Source organism: Pelophylax lessonae (assembly GCF_965119305.1).
Source record: "Pelophylax lessonae genome assembly, chromosome: 4".
NCBI lineage: Eukaryota > Metazoa > Chordata > Amphibia > Anura > Ranidae > Pelophylax > Pelophylax lessonae.
The window spans coordinates 113,050,923-113,067,266 of NC_138771.1; the positions used below are offsets into that span (position 1 = coordinate 113,050,923).

Consider the following 16,344-nt stretch of genomic DNA (forward strand, 5'->3'; position numbering starts at 1 on the left):
TTATTGTTTCACTTTAAGCATCATTAAAATCACTGCTCCTGAAAAAGCAATTGTTTTTAAAAGTTCCATTGATACATATCCCCCAGGGCAGTGCCCAGACCCTCATACCCCTTTTATGGCCAGTCACTTGCATATACAGTAAGTCTTCAAAATGGGGACTTTTCGTTTTTCCTGATTGGCTCCCATAGATTTTTGATGGAGTTGCCTTTCGGGTTAGAACTTTTCCCCTGTTCTGGATTTCTGCTGCGAACCGAACAGGGGGGTGTCCGGCCCATGTCTACTAAGGAACAGAAAATCAAACAACTGTTCCAAATACAGATATTTTCATTTGGTTTTCTAATAATGTGTAATAGGCTTTAGGCGAGGAACCAAAGACCCTATTGGAACTTATGCAGATGATGTTTGATTTCTGCAAGCATCAATAGAGATGATCACAGAGGTAGAAAAGTCCCAATCCCTGTGAAGAAAAGGTCATTTGTAGCCATGATGATCATAGGGCAGTCAACAAGTTCCCTTAAGGCTTGGTTACAGCTGTGTCCCCTGCAACCCATTTACATTTATCACTTGTGAAGGACATTGAATGACCCGAATCATAATTCATAAGAACGCAGACGACTCAAAAGCATCTAAAAAAATAATATTCTTTCCCTTGGGTAACACTGATTTGTCTTCTAGGAGACATTTTCATAAATGGGAACTAAAACATCTTCCAGGACTAGTTGTAGGCCTTATTTAAAGAAGAACTACGGGCAATTTGTTTCCCCATGCATTTGGGCTGTGCCCGCATGGGTAAAGGGGTAACTAAACCCAGAAGCCTGCATTCACTAGATCTGGTCTCCCACAGTACACAGAACATGGAAATGCAATAGTTTTAGTAAATATAAACTGCTAAATACCTTTTCTCATCAGCAGTATATAGCAGTCTTAGTCTTGGGACTCCTATCAGTGTCCAGCCAAGCACTGGTTAAAGCTTGTAGGAGGAGTTTTCTGACTATCCTATGAGAGGCTGCAAGACCCCTGACCCCTCTGTCTGGACAGTGCTGGGAAAAAAACCTCTCTGGTGGCAATACACACCAAACTGAGCATGTGCAGCCTGACTCCATAGACTGTGTTTTTAGGACACTATCAGGGGACAGGTAAACAAGGAAAGGATCAGAGAAGACAGAATCAAACAGCCTTTTTACACAATGTGGAGGCTTAACCCCTTAGGTTCCACAGTGAGTATAGCAAGCAAGCAAGCATGCTTTACTGCATATACAGACTGATCTTACTGTTGTGGGTTTAGTAAGACTTTAACTACTCGCTTTTGTATTGCAGAGCAGAGATATCCTTAGCTAATCCGCCGATCCTCCAAACACAAGACCAGTCCCTGTCACTCCTGCCCCCCCCCCCCCCCCACATGCTGGCAGCCTTGTGAATGGACTGATTCTGACGTCATCACGCCCATAGATCGGTTCTGGATGTGGAGACAGCAGGAACAATGCACTGCTGGAAATGGGGAAGCTCTGTTTTCGAGAGGATCGAAGGATTGGGTTAGTATAGCTTTTTTTGCTCCCCTACACTAAACAAGCATTTAACTCCTGCAGTGTTGGTTGGCACAGCCCCACTGCATGGAAAAATAAAACTTTTCCCCAGAGTTCTTCGTTAACCACTTAAGCCCCGGAGGATTTGGCTGCTAAACGACCAGAGGGGATTTTGCGATTCGGCACTGCGTGACTTTAACGGACAATTGCGCGGTCGTGCGACGCTGTACCTAAACGAATTTGGCGTCCTTTTTTTCCCACAAACAGAGCTTTCTTTTGGTGGTATTTGATCACCTGTGCGATTTTTTGATCACGCGCTATAAACAAAAAAAGAGCGTAAATTTTGCAAAAATAGCAATATTTTTCCCTTTTTTTTATATGAAATTCCCCCAAAAAAAAATGTAAAAATCAAAATTTTTTAATATTTTCGGCCAATTTGTTTTATGCTACCTATGTTTGGTAAAAAAAATCGCAAAAAGCGTATTTTGATTGGTTTGCGCAAAAGTTATTGCGTTTACTAACAAAGGGAAAGATTTTTGTCATTTTTGTTGTTTTTTTTTTTAACGCGTAATGGCGGCGATCTGCGATTTTTTTTGCGGTACTGCGACATTGCGGCGGAAAGATCGGACCCTTGACTGACATTTTTGACACTTTTGGGGTTACCAGTGACATTTCTACAGTAATCAGTGCTATATATATGCACTGTTACTGTAAAAATACACTGGTAGTGAAGGGGTTAACTTTATTTGAGAGGGAGGGGCTGTGTGTGTCCCTAGGGGCGTGATTCTAACTGTGATTGGCTGTGGCTTCAACTGTATGCAGAGTGATCAATGGATCTACATAGTAGATCCATGTGATCAGCTCTCATACAGAGAGGAGAATGACAGGCAGCTTGTTTACACAAGCTGCCTGACTTTCTCCCTCTCCCCCGCCGATCGCAGAGTGGCCGGCGGCGATCGGGTCCGCCGGTCACACGCGCGGGGGGGTCCGTGACCACGCGGGAGCGGGAGCGCGCCTCCGGCGGCGCGCGCTCGCTCCCTAAACCCTCACAGGCGAGCGACGTAGACCTACGTCACTTTGCCTGTGAGGGGCTGACCGCCGCCGTAGATAGTCGTGCGGCGGTCGGCAAGTGGTTAAAGGAATTCTGAATTTAAAGCGCAACTAAACCCAATACCAAAAAATGTATTATATTGTAATTCACCAATCATTAGATGTAGTGGCTGCATTAGTTTTCTTCTTTTGAAGCTTTTGTTCCATTATTTTCACCTGGTGATCATCCAGTAACGCACCTCCTGTCTTAGGGTGGCTACATTCACTTCTTCACTGTATCTATGGAGTAGCAGCATAGCCACCCTTTGACAGCAGCACTGGCAATCAGTGGAGAGGGTCGTGTTAGATGAACTAGTAGATTTGGATGGACTTTACATAAGGAACTAGCAACTAACTCCAACTGCTTTATTTTTTTTTTTTAAACAAACATATTATACTTACCTCCTCTATGCAGTGATTTTGCACAGAGCAGCCCAGATCCTCCACTTCTCGTGTCCCTCATCGCTGCTCCTAGCCCCTCCCTCCTGTCGAGTGCAAGCAGCCTGCTATGGGGGGCACCCAAGCCGAGCTGTGGCTCTGTGTGTCCATTCAGAAGGTCTGAATGGACACACGGAGCTGTGGGTCAGTCCCGCCCCTCTCTCTTTCCTGATTGGCGGACTGAATTTGATTGACAGCCATGGGAGCCATGGGCACCACAGCTGTGTCTCAGACAAGCTGGTGGAAGAGTCCCGGATGGCCGAGGGACTCATGGACATTGCTGGACAGAGATGGGGCTCAGGTAAGTATTAGGGGGTGCTGGGGAGGCTGCATCCCACAGACGTCTTTTTATCCTAATACATAGAATGTATTAAAGAGGAAGTAAACCCTCCTCAGGAAGTTGTACCTACAGGTAAGCCTATATTAAGGCTTACCTATAGGTACTGTAAATATCTCCTAAACATGTACGGTTTAGGAGATATTTACCTTTAATGCAGCCAGTGACGTCACTGGCGCATGCGCTCTGAAGGAACGGCAGATCGTGCCGTTCCTTCAGTGCCCCGTGCCGTGACCGTCGGCTCCCGCGCGCGTGCGCGGGAGTGACGTCACCGCGGCTCCGGCCAATCAGATGGCCGGATGCCGCGATCCCGGAAGACGGGCGACTATACATGTCGCCCGTCATACAGGTAAGCGGACGGCACGGCGGGGGCTCGTTCTAAGGTAAGTATTTCATAATGAGCTACTATGCGATGCATACTAGCTCATTATGGGTTTCTCTTTCAGGATGTAAAGAAGAGAAAAAAATAATTTCTCGGTGTACAACCTCTTTAAGATAAAAAACCTTCTGCCTTTACAACTCCTTTAAGTGGTTACAGCAATCATTTTGTTTCCCTTCCTTGGGATAAACATTTTACAGAAATAAAAAAAGCTGACCATTGTAAGCACCCGTCGTTGTCAAATGCTTTGTCTCAACCCCTTAGCTGCCATTTTTGCTGGACAACTTGGTCTGTGAAAGTGGCACTACGGAACTACCGCAGTTTTCTACCGAAGGTACATTGAGCTGCACATGTGCAGATCAGCGTGTATTACTGGCAAATTTTGGCTGTGCCAGGACGACCATCACATCCCCAGCTTGCCAATCGAGAGGCCGAGAAGCCAGTAACCAGGAAGAAGATAAAGGCGGCCGGTGGGATATGTAATCGCTGCAGTCCCTGAAAGGAAGAAAGGAAGAGGTGGGTATACTGGGGATTGTAGTTCCACTGTAAAGGAAGCTATAAAACAAGACTTAATGGTAAAATCACTAGGTACTAAATTATGTTACAGGGGGGCTCCAAAAAAACAAAGACTGCTGTGTGTTACTAGTTATAGACTGCATCGTACATGACATCTATTTTGCCCATAGTTACACGTTAACCACTTGAGGACCACCCCATGCACATATAATGCGGCAGGGCAGCCCTCCTGCATGAACCGATGTACCTGTATGTCGGCTCATGCTCTGGGCCGCCGGCAACCCACTCCCGCTGTGACTGGACACAGCAGGAGCCAATCAGCGGGTCCGCGGACGCAATGTCCGCTGGGACCAGCCGATCATTTGGAGTTCTGTCACAGAGGAAGATGGAGATCTTTTGTATCTGCTAAGCAGAAACACAAATCTCTGTCTTCTTCTAAATACACCACCCCCCACACAGTTAGTAATCACCCCGTAGGAGCACACCTAACCCTGACTTTGCACATCTAGACTTTGCAATATTTGCCCACTCTTCTTTTCAGGACTGGCTATCCCCCCTTCAATCCATCATGAATGCTGCTGCCAGACTCATCCACTTTACCAATCGCTCAGTGTCCGCTAATCCTCTCTGTCAATCCCTCCACTGGCTTCCGCTCACCCAACAAATTAAATTCAAAATACTAACAACATCTTACAAAGCAATCCACAGCTTAGCCCCCAGCTACATTACTAGCCTAGTCTGAAAATACCAACCTAATCGCTCTCTTCATTCCTCTCAAAACCTCCTGCTCTCTAGCTCCCTCGTCACCTCCTCCCATACTCGCCTCCAAGACTTTTCCAGAGCCTCTCCAATCCTATGGAACTCCTTACCCCAATCTGTCTGATTAGCTCCTACTCTATTAGCTTTTAGATGATCCATGAAAACCCTCCTCTTCAGAGAAGCCTATCCTACCCACATCTAACAACTATACCTCCACTTTCTCCGTCATCTCATCCCCCACAGTTATTGCCTTTTGTTTCACTTGACCCTGCTTCTAGATTGTAAGCTCTATTGAGCAGGGTCCTCCATTTCCTCCTGTATTGAATTGTATTGTAACTGTATTGTCTTCCCTCATATTGTAAAGCGCTGTGCAAACTGTTGGCGCTATATAAATCTAATAATGACTGTTGATGATGCCGGTTTGTGGACTGCAGTCTTCAAGTCATGTTGGAAGGTAAATCTTCTTCCCATTGATAACTTTCTAGTAGAGGGCAGCATCAAACGGTCACCATCAAATTTGAGTGAACCTGAACAGTTCTGCAAAGTCTAGATGTGTAAAGCTAGTAGAGACATATCCCAACAGGCGAAAGGCTGTAATTAAAGCAAAAGGTGGTTCAACAAAATACTGACATAAGAGGGGTGATCCTTTTCCCAACTCAGTGATTCTGTTTTTTATTTATTTTTATTTTTCTGATATGTTGGTGTATCGTTCACTTGGATGTAGAGCTGCACGATTAATCGTATGAAAATCGCGATCTCGATTCACCCCTCCTGACGATCTAACCCTGAAATATGCTCGATTCTTTGCATAGCTGCATAGCAGAGAGAACAGCTGTGGAAAAAAAAAAAAAAAGCCTCCCAGCAAATGGCTATCAGCAAAGTCTCCCAGTAACTATAAACAAAAATGTTTACATTGTATCTTTTTCTTCCCTCTGCCAGGGAGAAAGGAAGTTTAACCTCTTAAAGACTGGATCTTTTTCTGACATTTGTTGCTTGCAAGTTAAAATCAGTTTTTTTGCTAGAAAAGTACTTAGAACCCCCAAACATTTTATATATATTTTTTTAGCAGAGACCCTACAGAATAAAATGGCGATTGTTGTAATATTTTATGTCACACTGTATTTGCGCAGCAGTCTTTCAAACGCAATTAATAGACTTTAATGAATAAAAAAAAAAACGTAACAGTAAAGTTATCCCAATTTTTTTTTGTTACACAGAGAATCGTGAGAGAATCGTGATCTTTATTCCAAGCTAAAAAATCGTGATTCTCATTTTGGCCAGAATCGTGCAGCTCTACTTGGATGTTATAAGTGTGTAAATACAGCTGGATAAAACAAAAACTGTGTCTGTCTTCATTTCAGCCTGCAAACAAAATGTTATTATTTTACATAGTTACATAGTAGTTGAGGTTGAATAAAGACAATAGTCCATCCAGTTCAACCTGTGTAGGTGTGTGTGGCTGTAATCATCTCACATAGCCCTTAATGTTTTGATCCTTGAGATGTAAGTCTAAGAGTCTTTTGAAAGCCACCTTACTTCCCGCAGAAACCACCTCTTGTGGTAGAGAATTCCACAATCTTGTAGCCCTAACAGTAAAGAACCCTCCTCGTTGCCTGAGGTTAAAACGCTTCTCCTCTAATCGCATTGTATGTCCTCGAGTCCTCGTGCAATCCCTTCGACTGAACAGCTTTTTTTCTAAGCTGAGATCCCCATTGAGATATTTGTAAATTGCTATCATGTCCCCCCTCAGACGTCTCTTCTCCAGGGAGAATAAATCAAGCGATTGCAGACGCTCTTCATAATTAAGGTCCTCCAATCCCCTAATTAGTTTAGTTGCCCTTCTCTGGACTCTCTCCAGCTCCAACATATCCCTCCTGAGGACTGGCGACCAGAACTGGACAGAATACTCCAGATGCGGTCGGACCAGAGTTATATAAAGTGGAAGGATTATAGTCTTATCTCTGGAATACATCCCTTTCTTTATGCATGCTAATATTCTGCTGGCTTTGGCAGCTGCTGCTTGACATTGCATGCTATTGCCTAATCTATCATCAACCAAGACTCCCAGATCCTTCTCCATTTTTGATTCCCCCAAGGGTTCCCCTCCTAACGTGTATTGTGATTTTAAACGGGGTGATTCTTTTCTATACCCGCTGTATATTACTAGTCTGGAATTGCCACTGGAAGGAACTTCAGCCTTCCCTTTCGCACAGTTGTACATACTCCACTCCTGTACTGAAAGTGTTTTTACTGCACACGGTCAGCTTCTTACTGTGTACATTAGCAAGTCAGATAAAGCCCATCTCATTTCCAGTTGGGAGATCATCCAGCATCTTCTAGCCTTTCCTACCCAACCTGAATGTCCTTGGCCCAACCGTTTCCATCACTGGGATCAAAGTCCTTCAATTATGGAGGATTATCATAACATGGGCAATGCCTAGGGCAGTCTACTCTGCATGCACATGTAGTCTGCCTAGAAACATCCACCCATCAAGAAATGTTCATATTTGCATAACTCCTTCCAAAAGCCAGCCCCTTACCTGAATCAGGGCTGAGGGCTACAGAGGAGAGCTGCAATGCTATGTACAGCACCCTCCCAGCCATGATCTGCTTTCGTCGCCTAAAGAAGCACAGAGACCTAGTGATGGTGACATGGCCCAAAATAAGGTCTATGATGAAAACAAAAAGATTTTAAAGATGTCACTGGCATATTGATGTGGGAAAGAGGGAGGAACCAGGGAAAGCAAAAAATAGGCAGATTACATTTCTGCTAAATCCATTCTCATTTAAAAAATTTTATGATAGGGATCGACTGATATCGTTTTTTCAGGGTCGATACCGATTTCCCGACCACCCTTTAGCCTGATAGCCGATATTCTGTACATTTAAAGTGTTTAATTTTACACTGTCCTTTTACATTTTTTTTTTTCCATCACTTTTATTGCTGTCACAAGGAATGTAAACATCCCTTGTGACAGTAATAGGCAGTGACAGGTACTCCTTATGGAGGGATCTGGGGGTCTATAAGACCCCAAACCCTCCTCTGCACTTACAAGCATTCATTCATTGTCTGATTTGAATACTGTGATTTTTTTTTAAATCTGGCACCTTTCAGGCTTTAGTACCTGGAAGTGATGTCATGACATTGTTTGCGGGTTTTTACATCGGAGACCCAATCAGAGCCGATTCCAGCTTTGTGCGGGTCTTCGGCCAGCTGATGGACGTGACGGCTGGTAGCTCGGGCCTCCCAGTAAAGCGGAGCGGCAGAATGCGGTGGGAGGAAACATCACCTCCTGCTGCTTGTAATAACAGCCGAGCGGCTGCTTAGCTGCATCGGTTGTTATTGCGGAAAAAGCCGACCATCGGCTCTGAAAAACAGTACCGGGGTGATGCCTGTAGCTGCAGGCATCACTCTGATACAACCAGCAATATTGGTCATATAGGCAAGTTTGTGACCGATACTTCAAAAAAAGCAAAAATCGATAATCGGTCAATCCCTACTTTTTGATATACTTCGATAAAGTGAATTGTAACTTCCGCTTTCACCCCTCTTTTGATTTACAGAGCGAATATTATGGTCCTCATGTGCTATATCTGTCCCATTGGGATTAGAACCCCCGGGTCTGGTCATATTTGGGGGGGGGGGGGTCGACTGAAAATAACAATCCAGTGCATTCACTGGATAACAAAAGACCGCATATCACATCTAAAGTACAACGATCCATACTACCATTAAATATTGTATTCTGTGTGCACTTATGGTGCTCTATGACCTCAAATATGACCAGACCAGACGATTGATGTCTACACAGGCCTAGCAAGTGTCAAGTCCTATATATACCATCCCAAAGTGATGAAATGAAGGTACAGCAGGTGTACTGGGATAGACATACAAGGAATACAGACCACAATACGTATCCTCGACTTCCATGCTATGAACACACTGGGCCTCATCTACTAAAGCACCTTCAGACAGGCCTGTGCACTCGTTGGTAGATCCAGAGGAGATTGTATAAGCAGATTGTAACGTGTATAGTGAACTGATGGTGGACCAAGGTGGTGGTGTAGGATCACGCAGGAAGAGTGGATCTCCACAGAACAACACTGGATTTGTTGGGCGGGTGAATATGTGTATTGAAGAAACCAAAAAATATAAGAGAGGAAAAAACACGGGAGGGGTAAAGTTCCTCTTTAAGTCTGCACTCACATCTGAACATGTGTTATTTGTTCGTATTTCCATGCGTTTTCATGCTACACGCATATTTGATTGAACAGGCTGCCCTACACAGGACAAATGCACACAGGAAATGCATTTACCTTTTTGGCTGTTGAGCTTTGTACTTTTTTTAACGGCGCGATTTGGCACATTTGAGGTATGTCTGGGGTGCCATTAATAATAAATGGCCCCCAAGCATGGCCTGCGTTTACATGGATTCCGTGAACGTATGTGAAAACACAAAGCGCTCATGGGTAGCTTAGATGTCAATGCAGCCTAAGTGTGAAGACTAAGGCTGGCCATACATTATACAATTTTCTGTACAATTTTCTTGACATTTACCTTCAACTATGTAGTACAAAGGCCTGCCTAATTGGATACAAGGGAAAGTGCTGATTAGCTTTGACCTCATATTATGTGGTTTGTGGTAAATCTAACAGAAAATTCTACAAGAAAATTGAACATGCATGGCCAGCCTTAGGCAGCTTACACACGATACTCCTGTTAGAGCATCTACGTTTTCTGGCGTAATTGTAATGCCCGCATTTTTGCGCAGTTGCGCGCATTTTCGCGCAAATGCGCGTAATTGCGCGTAAATTTATTCTAGCGTTCTTGATATTCAATTGGCATTTTGGGTCATTCCAAAGACATGTTGGTAGGTTAATTGGATCCTGTATAAAAAAAAAAAAAATGTCCCTACTGTGTATGTATGTTAGGGACCTTAGATTGTAAGCTCCTTGAGGGCAGGGACTGATGTGAATGTACAATGTATATGTAAAGCGCTGCGTAAATTGACAGCGCTATATAAGTACCTGAAATAAATATAAGTACCTGAAAATTTGAGCGCATTCGCGCGTATTTGCGCGCATCAGGCGCAAATTACTGACCAAAAATGCAGATTTTTCTATTTTGTTCTTACTGAAGAAAACGCGGCGCTCATTTACGCGGCTGTGTGCATAGGCACATTAAGAATGAATGGGCTCTATTTTACCTCAGAAAAAAAAAAAAGCTGTACTGAGCATTTTTAAGCTGCAGTGTGCAAGAGGTCTAAGCTCACCGCGCACGTTACAATCTGATTGTACTTTTTGATCTACCATCAGCTATGTAGTCCAAGGGACTGCCTGATTGGATACAGAAAGTTAGGACAGCATGGAAAGGTCCTTATATTATATCATTTTTGTCAATTTAAAGCGGAGTTCCACCCAAATTTTCAACTTAACAGATTTCAGCAGTGATATGGTTTTTAAAAATGAATTGGGCTATAATTTTTTTTTTTTTGGATCACTTACCTTATTTTAGAGGATTGTTTGTCCTACTTCCTCCTTCTGAGGCCCCGGACGTCACTTCCGGTTTCGCATTGCCTCCTGGGAGATGTGTGTCATCAATCCCAGGAGACAATGGGCATGGCCGGCCGCTCCTCTCATTGCCGATCGCAATCTGCAGCGCATGTGCGAGATTGCGAACGGCATTCTGGGTAGCCAGCTTGCAGGGAAATCAGGAAACGGCGAACACAGCGGCTTCAGACGCACGGAGATGGCAGTGCTAAACAATCATTTTTAAAAGTAAGAAATTATCTACAATCAAATACTGTACTGTACTGTAATCTGAGAATAGTCTTAATGTAATTGGCGATATATTAGTATTAAAGGGGTATTTTTATTTTTAAAAAGTATTTTTGACCAGAACTCCGCTTTAAAGATAATTGTACAAAGGTTGTACGCTCAGATTGTAATGATTCCTCCTGTATTAAATTGTATTGTAATTGTACTGTCTGCCCTCATGTTGTGAAGCGCTACGCAAACTGTTGGCGCTGTAAAAATCCGGTTATATTAAAATAATAATAATAATATTGTGTACAGCGACCCTAAGGCCTCTTTCACACTTGTGCGACTTGTCCTGCGACTTGGGACTGCAAAATCGCATTATAAGTCATACTCCATGATTTCCAATGAGTACTGTTCATATCTGTACGACTTCAAGTCGCAACGACTTCAAAGTAGTCCCTGGGGTCCGTGGACATAGGCATTGTTTCCAGTCCAGTCCAAATTGCGGCAACATCGCACAACCTTTAGGTCACATAACTGTGAAAGGGACCTTAAGGACGCTGTTATTTCCCAAAGCTACCAATCAGGCACTGCCATTTTAAAAGTCAAAGTCTGGCTTTTCTTACTGACATTCTGCTGACACGAATACAAATGGCACCCCAGGATCCCCGGGCGTGATGTCATTTACACGGTATTATCAGGATGTTCAGTGCTACAAAAAAACTGATGGACTCCACTGTTCCCATGGTCAGGATGTCTCACCTCATCAGGATGGCAGTGCCAACTTCCACACTGACATGTCCTGTGACTGTGCACACCATTGTAGGGTGTCAATGACAGGGGCCATCCCAAGGTGACAACACAGCATGACCCTCATCTACAGCAGTGGTATGATGAAGCCCTCAGGGGTCCCTTTGTATTGATCCGTGATGTCCACGACGGTAACTGTACATGACAGCAGCAATGATGGCACAGTGCAAAAAAAGTGTCTACCATGACAATGCCTACTGTGACAACTGTGCTCAGCACAAACAGGTAATGACACCCACCGTGTCACATGGATGGCCCCAATATGACACCCACAGTGGTCACTCTAATATGATGAATGGATGGGGCAGTCACTCTGATATTAGTGGATGTGATCACCTGATTAATAAGGCTGAGAGCTACAGATACAGACTATGACAGGTAGATAATAATGATGGTAAATCTAATAATATTAATAATACAAATACTAAGAATATAAAAACCATTAGGATTTTTGTAATTGTAATTCAGATTTTCTTTTTTGTTACAGCTGTGTGGATGAGGCCTTGAACTGATGGACTCCACGGTTCCCATGGCCATGCCGCCTCACCACACCAGTATGACAGTGTCAACTTCCACAACGATGCCCTGTGACGGTGCACACCATGACTGCTGGTGACAATGACAAGTGTCATCTTGAGGTGACCCTACAGTGTGACCCCTATCTACAATAGTGTTATGATGAAGCCCACAAGTGACACCTACACGGCATGGTCTATAACTGTATATGCCAACAGCAAAGGTGGCACAGTGCAAAAAACAAGTGTCTACAATGTCAATTCTAACTGTGATCAGCACTGACACCCTGCCGTGTGACATGGATGGAGCAGTCAGCCTGACATTTGTGGATGTGATCACCTGATCAATGACACTAAAAGCTGCAATCAAAGACTATGAAAGGTGGACAATGATGATGTTATTAATAAGAATATCAATAATAATAATACACTGATAATAATAATAACAATAATAATAACAATATTAATATTAAATAAGGCTTGTAATTGCATTTTGTTATTTAAAGCCGCGTGAATGAGGCCTCAAACTGATGGACTCCACCATTCCCATGGCCTTGATGTCTCGTTACACCAAGATGACAGAGCCAACTTCCACATGTCCTGTGACTGTGCACACCATGACTGCTGGTGACAATGACATGGGCCATCCCGAGGTGACATTACAATGTGACCCCATCTACAATAGCGTTATGATGAAGCCCACAGGGGTCCCCCTGTAGTGATAACCGCCTGGCACACAGTGATGTCCACAATGGTAACTGCACATGACAGCAGCAATGGTGGCAGTGCAAAAACAAGTGTCTACCATGACAATCCCCACTGTGACTGTAATGTGTTCAGCACTGACACCCGACGTGTCACATGGATGGCCCCAATATGACACCCACAGTGGTCACCCTAATATGACGAATGGATGGAGCAGTCACCCTGATACTAGTAGATGTGATCACCTGATCAATGACCCTGAGAGCTGCAATCACAGATTATGACAGGTGGATGATGATTATATTATTAATAACAAATGATGATAATAATAATAATAATAATAATAGGAATGATGGGGATTCTGGTCATGACATGGTACATGGAAACTGATCCATCATATATGTAGATGATGATAATAAATATTGATAATATTGGGGGTGATAGTGAGTGTGATGGCGATAATAAATAATGATAATATTGGGGTTGATAATGATAATAAATGATAATAATATTGGGGGTGATGGTGAGTGTGATGATGATTATAAATAATGATATTATTATTGGGGGTGAAAGTGATGATGATAATAAATAATGATATTATTGGGGGTGATGATGATAATAAATATCGATAATATTGGGGGTGATGGTGATGATGATGATAATAAATAACGATAATATTGGGGGTGATGGTGATAATAATAATACTGGGGGTGATGATAATAATTATAATATTAGTGGTGATGGTGATAATAAATAATGATAATATTGGTGGTGATGATGATAATAATGGGGGTGATGGTGATAACAATAATAATGATAATATTGGGGGTGATGATGATAATAATGATAATATTTGGGATGATGATGATGATAATAATACTATTTGGGGTGATGATGATGATGATATTGGGGGTGATGATTATAATAAATAATGATAATATTTGGGGTGATGATGATAATATTGGGGATGATGGTGATAATAATGATAATATTGGGGGTGGATGATAACAAATAATGATAATATTGGGGGTGATGGTGATGATAATAATAATAATATTGGGGGTGATCGTGATGATAATAATGATAATATTGGGGGGTGATGGCAATGATAATAATGATAATATTTGGGGGTGATGGTGATGATAATAATGATAATATTGGGGGTGATGGTGATGATAATATTGGGGGTGATGGTGATGATAATAATGATAATATTGGGGGGGTGGCAATGATAATAATGATAATATTGGGGGTGATGGTGATGATAATAATGATAATATTGGGGGTGATGGTGATGATAATATATATGGGTGATGATGATACTATTGGGGGTGATGGCAATGATAATAATGATAATATTGGGGGTGATGATGATGATAATAATGAGAATAATGGGGGTGATGATGATACTATTAGGGGTGATGGCAATGATAATAATGATAATATTGGGGGTGATGATGATAATAATGAGAATAATGGGGGTGATGATGATAATATTGGGGGTGATGGCAATGATAATGATAATATTGGGGGTGATGATGATTATAATAATGAGAATAATGGGGGTGATGATGATAATAATGAGAATAATGGGGGTGATGATGATAATATTGGGGGTGATGGCAATGATAATGATAATATTGGGGGTGATGATTATAATAATGAGAATAATGGGGGTGATGATGATAATATTTGGGGGTGATGGCAATGATAATATTGGGGGTGATGATAATAATGATGATATTGGGGGTGTTGATGATCTGTTCCATGGCCAATGCTCCATCCCAGCCCGTCTCCTCCATGCAGACACGGGGGGAGGGGGGTGACCCATCCCGGTCGGTGTGGAGAGGATCGGGGAGGTCACACACATGTACAGGGACGCCCCGGCCGGCCGGCACTGCATTGCACACTGGCAGACCGCTCCATCCATTCAAGGTGATGAGACAATGCGGAGTGACCGTGCAGGGACAGAGGCACCGATCGCTGTCCCATCTCTGCAGTGCAGGGACATCACACACAATGCACCCTCCATGCCATCCATCCTCCCCGGCCGGGATCCGCTCACCTGTGTCATACACCCGCCGCCTCCTCCGGGCACATCCCTGCAGCAGCTTTAGCGGAGGCTTCCTCCAATCTCCGAACACAGCATCCGATCTCTTCTTACTTCACCCTGCAGAACTGGTGGACCGCCCCCTTGTCTTCAAGATGTGTGACGACAACCGACTGGCCCTGCCCACATCCCCGAGCCTCCGGCTGTGAGTGACAGCAGCCGGGGGCGGCTCATTGGCTAAGTCGCTTGTCGATCAAAACGTTTGACCGGTAGGTGGCGCCCGTGAGAAGAGAAGGGGGCTGGCTTTATTGACAGGCAAAGGGGGGGATTTGGTGATGGGGAAAGCAGGGCTGTGATTGGCTGTTACCTTGAACGCCGTAACTAGTCTATGCTGGTCCTCCGGTGTCTGATGATGCTGCCTGAGTCCTGCACGTGAGCCGAGCCCAGTCCTGTGATATAGGCACACATATAAAATCACAGTACAAACATATATATATAAAATCACAGCACGAACCCATATATATATATAATCACAGTACAAAACACACATTTCTATATATATACACACAATTGGGTCCATATACAGTTGTGTTCAAAATTATTCAACCCCCACTGAAATTGATTGTTTTGGCCAGTTTGACATTGATTTTGATCATTCAGTCATCCTGCTTACAATTAAATCAAAGAGGCACGAGTAGGTCAGACAAATATAACATTTATAATGAAATAACCACAAATGTCTTTTCTGTGCTCACATCATTATCAGTTTTATTCAACCCCCAAGTGACATTCAATCAAGTACCGGCTCGGCTCTACTTGGCCCTGCTTGGCCCGGTTTGCTTTTCCACTGCTGGTACCGCATGGTATAGTGTCGGAACGGTTCGGTACGGTACGGTATAGGTTTGCTTTTCCACTAAAGTAGTACTAAAGTTAAGTGGGTGGGATAACAACGGGGTGGGTGTGATTCTCTGACCAATCAGTGGCTAGTAGTGCCTGCATGCAAAGGATTGTGGGATATGGTTACCAGTTTGGTACCTGTTGGAACCACAATCGAGTAGGTACTGTTTTTTCAGAGCCGTACCGTACCGTTCGGTTCCATGCAGTGGAAAAGCAAACCTATACCGTACCGTACCGAACCGTTCCGACCCTATACCATGCGGTACCAGCAGTGGAAAAGCACAAAAGCGTGCCGAACCGGTACGGTTCCATGCAGTGGAAAAGCGCCATTAGTACTTAGTACAACATCGTGAAGCATAGCTTGACACAAATGTCTTGCAGCGATCTACGGGTATCTTCGCCCATTCGTCATGGGCAAAAGCCTCCAGTTCAGTCACATTCTTAGGCTTGTGCACTGAAACTGCTTTCTTTAAGTCCCACCAGAGGTTCTCAATCGGATTTAAGTCTGGTGACTGTGATGGCCACTCCAAAATGTTCCAGCCTTTAATCTGCAACCATGCTCTAGT

The 16,344-nt window shown here is 43.5% G+C and overlaps 1 protein-coding gene across 1 annotated transcript in view; it reads right to left on the reverse strand.

Annotated features, from left to right (window-relative positions):
• The window catches only part of OTUD7A (OTU deubiquitinase 7A), a 452,998-nt gene extending 437,973 nt beyond the window's left edge, over positions 1–15,025 (reverse strand). Inside the window, exon 1 of the mRNA XM_082256697.1 lies at positions 14,897–15,025. The gene's annotated coding sequence lies outside the window, so the exon portion shown is untranslated. The remainder of the gene's footprint in view (positions 1–14,896) is intronic.
• Between the last annotated feature and the right edge of the window lie 1,319 nt (positions 15,026–16,344).